Raw genomic sequence first — 7,191 nt, forward strand, 5'->3', positions numbered from 1 at the left:
TATTAATGTTAAAATTCCTCCATGTAGCATGAATCTCCAATTTTTACATATTCTTGGCAGATTTGAATCTTGATTTCAAACATGTCGTTTTCTCCTGATTTCAAACATGTAGTTTTCTCTCATTTAGATGAATTATTGGCCTACAATATATAGTTGGAAAATTTTAGATGTTTAATTTCTATATCAACTTTAATCGAAACAAAATTCCACCGGTAGCTCTAGATATGTCCCAAACAGTATACGAAGGTCTTGTTTGACATATTTGATAATATTAGTTTACTAACTTTAATCCTCTGAAATATTATGTTCTCTAACTCTATTTGACCTAAAAATGTACCACAATATATGTTTATATATCTAATATTTCCCTGTAAAATTTCAGTTTTATCGAATATACGGTTTGAAAGATATGTTCAATCTCGCAAAATTAGTCAGGAGACATTTTAAGGTCAAATTTGGACCTGACTTGGTTCATATCATAAATTTAGTAAACTCGTAAAATCGGATCGAGTTTATCGATTTTACCAATTTTGCACGATTTAAGTCTGATTTTACTGGTTTCGAGTTTTTAATCCGATCTAGCACGTTAGATACATGTTGACTCGTAAATCGTAAGATTTTACGAGTTAACTCGCGATTTTAACAATTTTGGTTCAGACTCTTGTTAAATAATGATCTTGGAAGACATTGGATTTTGAACTTAAATTAACAAAAAATACTAAAAGGTTTAGTGTTTTACAATAGCATGTGTTTTATTGTGGATTTAATTAGTGTAATTATTATTTTACCTTTTATTTCTTTAACAATTACCTTGTCACTGAGGGTAAAATTGTATTTTCTATAGGATCCAAATGTCATTTGATAATTGATTAAGGGCAAGATTGGCGTTCTGTATATTTTATGTATTGTAAAAATATTATATTACCCTTGAAGGCTAAAAAAAATTGGCCTTTGGTCCAAGAGTTTTTGCCTCTTGACATGTTTATTTGTACAGTGAAATAATATTTGTGCCCTTTAGGTCTTAGAAATATTGACCTTTGAGTGAAGGGTTGTTATGTCTTTGCACATTTTATGTACAGTAAATTTTTGTTTTTGCTCTTTGACTTTGATAAAAGGTTGCTTGGAAGGATATTTTTGTATTTGCATCATGGTTTTTATTTTGTAATATTTGTATGCCCTCATGGCCGTTTTAGTAATTTGCATTATTATAATATTAATAAATCGATAAAGTTGGTCTATGTGTGTCACGCACACGTAGGCACGTCATCGCCCCTGCTCTATTTGGTTGGCTCGTGGGGGCATATACGATGATAAAAAAAGGTCAATTGCTTACTCACTCGACTTGGAAGGTGGCAGAAAATCTTTTAGGGTGGCGCATATTGTCATCTGAGCGACGGTTTGATGACAATTGGTCATTTTTCTCCTTCCCTTCTTCTCTCTCTCATACCTCAATATACATGCAGAGCTTTGACAAATTTAATTGTGTCCTCCAGTTTGTATTTGTTTAGGGTTTGGTCCTCATTCTTTTGATTTCTATTTTTGTTAAATTTGATGCTTCTTTAAGTTTTTTTTGTTTTTAATTTTGTCCCTAATCATTTAATCTAATTAAAATTTTTTATTTAATTTGGTCCTCATTTTTTTTATTGTTATTTTTTATCCTTTTAATTATTATTTTTATTATTTCCTTGGGAGTTTGATTTAATTTTATTTGGTTTCTAATTTTGTTCCTCATTTTTTATTACTTTTTATCATTTTCTTCATTTATTTTGTTTTTTAATTTTGTCCCCAATTAGTTTCTTTCAATTATTTTTGTACATTGTTTTAATTTTAGTTATTTTAAAATTTTATTTTTTATGGTTTGAAATTTTTCCTTGTAGTTTTTTCATGTCTGTTTTTTACAGGGTAATTTCAGTCTCATAACCTGGTCCACCAGTTTAGATGATGAACCTGGTTTAAGTTTGATTTTTTTAAGGTTTTTTTTAATTATTTTTTTTGTTTTCATTATTTAACATTGAATTGTTGGGCTTTGAGCTTCTTAATTTGTTTTGTTTTTTTATTGAGTTATTATTATCTCATATCTCAGATCGAAAGTTGGTTGAGTTAACCTGGATTAACTTGATTTTTTTTCTTAAAAAATTTGATTTTATCCTTTGTCATTGAATTATTGACCACTGAACGTGTTTTATTAAATATTATTAAAAACAAATGCACGCATGATGGGTAATCCTGAGTGCGGGGTGGTAAAGTCAACATGAGTTAGCATCCATTTTTTTACTAAGTTTTTTTTATTTAACTTTGGTATTTTTTTCCAAATGCTTCTTTTAAAGGTCTAATTTTTTTCCTTGATTTTTTATGGTTTTTTTTATTTCATCGTTTTGCATGGAATAATTTTCCCTTTAGCTTTGTTATTTTTTTGGTTTTCTTTTTGTGTGGTTATTACGATGGCGGGTTAATAAAGTTAACTCAGGTTAGCTTGGAGTTTTTTTGAAGTTTTTTTTTTTTTGTGTTGAACTTTATTTTGTTTGTTAGGTGCTTCTTTTGAATTTCTTTTTTTTTATCCGTATTTCATATTGCGGATTGTAGGTTTATCTAGTTAGACCGAGTTGACTCGAATTTGCTTCTTTAGCATTATATTTTTAGATTTTTTTTAATCTTTGACAATAGATTATTAAGTTTTGAACTTTACAATTTTTTTTTTTACGAGTTGTTTTGATCTTATATCATGATTTGATATATTTAACCCGATTTATTTCAGGTTATCATCGTTTGAAAATTATTTTTTTACCTTAAAAAAATTTGGACCGGCCGGTAATATAGCGTGCGTCGCCTGCCTAGATGGATGATAAAACTGCTCCTTGTGTTGCCGTTTTGACTTGTTAGACCACGCATGCTTTGTTTAACCGCGGCGCTCCAGCATGATTTGTGGGGTTTGTTAAAATGAGTTGCTAGGAGGGCAGTAAAGATCATATGAACAGGTAGGTGGTGGATATCTTGGAATCACTGCTACGTGTGGCAGTTGCTGTACGTTTTGGCAATGCCAACCCAGCCCAGCCCAGCCAGAAAGGTTTAATCGAGAGAGAGAGAGAGCATGGAGGGTGATGAATAATAATAATAGAAGGGATTGGGGCTGCACAGGCATTGCATAGCACATGGTCGGTTAGTGTTTAATCGAAGGGAAGAGAAAGGAAAGGGTGGATGTTATTGTAATGAGCAGTCTGAATGCATTTCCCACAACAAAATTCTTGTTCTTATACTCTAATGTTGTGAAAGATCTTTTCAGATATGGTCGGCATTGTTTTTTTTTTCTTTTCCACTCCATCTGCCTCAAGTCAAACCGGACCCCTTGGCTTTGGGCACCACCTGTTCCATTATCGATCCACCCCTGCTAGCCCACCATATGCAGTGCTCCGGGGTGCCTCTGTCTAGGGGCACAAGTACACATGACCATTATCTGAAAATATAAGCAAAAATGAAATTGATCTCGAACAATATGTGTCTAAGAACTAAGGATATCATTTGCCATGTTTTTCTTTTTTAAGAATCACATCGACTTAATCTTGTGAGTCTGAATCTTGAATACAAATGGATGCAAACAAATTAAGTAGCACGGAGCAATTTGAGCTTGGCACAGCACTTCAAATATCATTCCTATGTCAGGATTTAATCATTACAAGGTTGACGAGAGGGTAGGAGCCTTGCTGGGTTGTACCAAGTTGTAGTTGACCCCCAAAAAACACCTTCATTGGAGATGTTGTTTATGTATGAAAAGATCAACTTATAAAGTCAAGTTGTTTTCCATGATCTCTCTGTTCAATAAAGTTGCTTTGCATTGTTTCAAATGAATGAAATCAAACCCTCCATGCTCGTATTTACCATTGATAAACATAGAAGATCAGAAAAATTCACGATGACTACTATACAAACACATTAACATAATATTAAAAAATTATAAGGAGCACGCACAGTAGTGTTAAAATAACACAAGACTGGGTGGCTAAGAGAGAATGTGGGGTCGGCGCCAACCCCGCCGTATTCCGATATTATCTGGAAGGAACACACTTACTTATGCACTGCTAATTAATTTATTAATCTATGAATGAATTGATGAATCGATCTAATATACATGTATTAATTATGTATATGATAACGCGTGGACTTCTTAGAAATCTTCAATTGAAATACCTTTCTTTTTTTGTATTGTTCTTACCCACTTGCCTATATATATGTACAGAATGGTTCCCTTCCCTGCAGATGTAAACTCTGATCAATAAGCTGCAACACATGCACAAAACAACCATTCAATAAGAGGGGAAAAGAGAGAGAGTAGCAGTTGAGGAAGGTGCAGGCAGCGATATGATTCCAGTTATGATGTATTCTCGCCAGTCTTCAGGCATTTGTATGGCTACTATTATATTTTACACATTCGTTCTCATTCCGCTCCGTCAAATCAAACAGACTCTTTTCAGTATCATAGTACTACTCATGAGCAGCAGCAGCAGGAGGCTTGAGCCGGCAGAGATTGAGTACTGTTGCGACTGTAGTAGGCCTCCGCAGCAGCTTCTGCCAGTGCCCTCCAGGTTTGAAAAGTTGCAGGAGAAGGAGGTATGCTGCTCCATTTGCCTGATAGAGTTGGAGAAAGAAGATGAGGTGAGCCAACTCTCAAGGTGTATGCACGTCTTCCATATGGATTGCATTGAGAAATGGATACAGCGTGATCACTTCACCTGCCCACTCTGCAGGACCTCCATAGATCATTAACTTTTAGCTATCAATACTTGTTTCATTTGTTTGTTTAATTAGTTTCTTGCCCAAATTTTTGGTCCATGCAGTAATTGTCCGTCGACTTGTACGTCTAATTTGATCATTTTGATTTGATTTCAACGCGTAAAGTCTTACTTTCAGATATACGTACAGTCTGATTAGTATGATCCTGCACTTGCACAGCCTGTTGTACATTTATGGAAACGGAAAAAAAAAATAGATACCAGCAAGAACACTCTGCTCTAATTAACTGCGCGGTCGCAACACCAGACTATAACAAACAAACAAATAAAAGGAAGGCCAAGTCAAGTCAATGGCAAGACATAAAAAATCAGACAGATATATACATCTTTTAAATTTGTCTCCTGGGGATCAAACGTAGCATGTTGACATTTTTTTTCTTTTTTTGTATGATAATATAACGAGACAAACAAAAACTAGAAATCAAGCCTAATATACAGGCAATCTTACGAAACGAAATTTAGATTAATGTTTCAGCTAGCTCATGAGCAGAAGCTAGGCAAAGGGCAACTGAACTCTCATCTTGTAGAGCATAGAGTGCACAATGGAGCCCTGCTGGCATGCACAAATGTTACCAGCCATGATCTCTCTCCCTCTAGCCCTCTCTGTTTTATTATTATTATTATTATTATTATTATTCCTTTATCTTGCAGAGGCCACAGAGGGTAGAGGTACTAGTTGATTTGAATAATTAAATAACATTTGTATCCTTCTGGTCTAAAAAATATAGGCATTTAAAATAGGAGTTTTTTCTATTGCACATTTTATGTACAATCAAATTTCATGTTTACCTTTTAACTTTGAAAAGTCTAAGATGTCTTGAAAAGGTATTTTTATATTTACATCATTGTTTTTTTTATATATATATAATATTCATATGCCCGTAGAATATTTATAGTAATTTGCATTATTATAATATTAATAAATGAATAAAATAGGCTTACGCGTGTCACACACGTTTAGACGCGTCATCGTCCCTTGCACCATTCTGGTGAAGCGTGGGGACAATTACAATGGTCAAAAAATGTTGATCGCCTACTCACCCAGCACCGAAGGTGGCAATGTTTCTATTAGGGTGGCGTGTTTTGTCATTCAAGCGGCGGTTCAGCGACGATTAGTCTTTTTTCTGCTCCCCTTCTTTTCTTTCTCCCGAGCCTTAGTATTCATGCAGAGCTTTTAAAAATTCAATTGTGTCCTCAAGTTTGTATTTGTTTTGAGTTTGTTCCTTATTTTTTTAATTTCTATTTTTTTAAAAATTTGATGATTCTTTAAGTTTATTTTGTTTTTAATTACATCCCTCATCATGTAATCTCATTAGATTTTTTTTATCCAATCTAGTTCTCATTCTTTTTATTACTATTTTTTTATCCTTTGCATTATTATTATTATTTATTTTGTCCTTGGGAATTTAATTTAATTTAATTTGGTTTCCAATTTTGGTCCTCATTTTTTTATTGCTCTTTTTTATCATTTTTTTTATTTATTTTATTTTTCAATTTAATCCCTTATTAGTTTCTTTCAATTATTTTTTGTTCATGGTATAGTTCTCATTGTTTTAATTTTAATTATTTTAATTTTTTGATGATTTGAAATTCTTCTTTGTAATTTTTTCGTGTTTGTCATTTACAAGGTAATCTCAGTCTCATGACCTGGTCTACCAGTTTCAATTATGAACCTAGTTCAAGTTTGGTCTTTTTAAAGTCTTTTTAAAAATAGTTTTTGTTTTTATTTTCTTCATTTGACATTGAATTATTGGACCTTGAGCTTCGTGATTTGTTCTACTTTCTTTTTTGTTAGGTTGTTCCTACCTCATATCTCAGATCGCAAGTTCGTTGAGTAACCTGGGTTGACTCTGTTGTTTTAATTGATTTTTTTTTAATTTTATCATTTGTCATTGAATTATTGACATTTGAGCGTGTTTTATTAAATATTATTTAAAAAAAACTACACGCATCAACGTGTGATGAGTTAGCTCGAGTGCGAGGTGATCAAGTTAATCCGAGTTAGCTTGCATTTTCTTACTAAGTTTTTTTTTTGGCTAAGTGTTTCTTTCTGAAGTCTAATTTTTTTCCTTAATTTTTTTATGAGGTTTTTTTTTTTCAATTTCATCTTTTTGCATGAAATAATTTGCCCTTGAGCCCTGTTAGTTTTTCACTTTTCTTTTTATTTGATTATTAAGATGGAAGGTTGGTAAAGTTAACCCAGGTTAGCTCATGTTGTTTTAAAAGTTTTTTTTTGTTGAACTTTTTTTTTTCAGGTACTTCTTTTGAGTTTTTTTTTTATCTCGATCTCATATTACGGGTTGTGGATTTGTCAAGTTAGACTGAGTTAACTCGGGTTTTATTCTTCAGCATTATATTTTTTTGATTTTTTTCATCTTTGACATTAGGTTATTAGTTCTTGAACTTT

The sequence above is a fragment of the Populus trichocarpa genome, chromosome 9, assembly GCF_000002775.5.
Source record: "Populus trichocarpa isolate Nisqually-1 chromosome 9, P.trichocarpa_v4.1, whole genome shotgun sequence".
Lineage (NCBI taxonomy): Eukaryota > Viridiplantae > Streptophyta > Magnoliopsida > Malpighiales > Salicaceae > Populus > Populus trichocarpa.